Source organism: Penaeus monodon, chromosome 25 (genome assembly GCF_015228065.2).
Source record: "Penaeus monodon isolate SGIC_2016 chromosome 25, NSTDA_Pmon_1, whole genome shotgun sequence".
In the NCBI taxonomy this organism is placed as follows: domain Eukaryota; kingdom Metazoa; phylum Arthropoda; class Malacostraca; order Decapoda; family Penaeidae; genus Penaeus; species Penaeus monodon.
In genome coordinates, this window is record NC_051410.1 from 35067097 (window position 1) to 35067338 (window position 242).

The following is a 242-nucleotide window of genomic DNA, read 5'->3' on the forward strand; positions in this document are numbered from 1 at the left end:
TAGTCACGCTCTCCACCAACAAAAAAAAAAATTATCGGTCGCCATAAATAGTCCCATTTTCCACCGATAAGCGACTTCCTTTACCATCTTTTATTCGGTCCCTAAACGCTCAAACCAACCTCTCCCTCACCCCATCGACGCCCTACCCCCTTCCCCTTCACACAAACCCATAGAAGGGAACCATAAAACACTGCCATAGGTAAAGGGTTACGTCACTGAACCCACAGCCATGGGAGTATTTT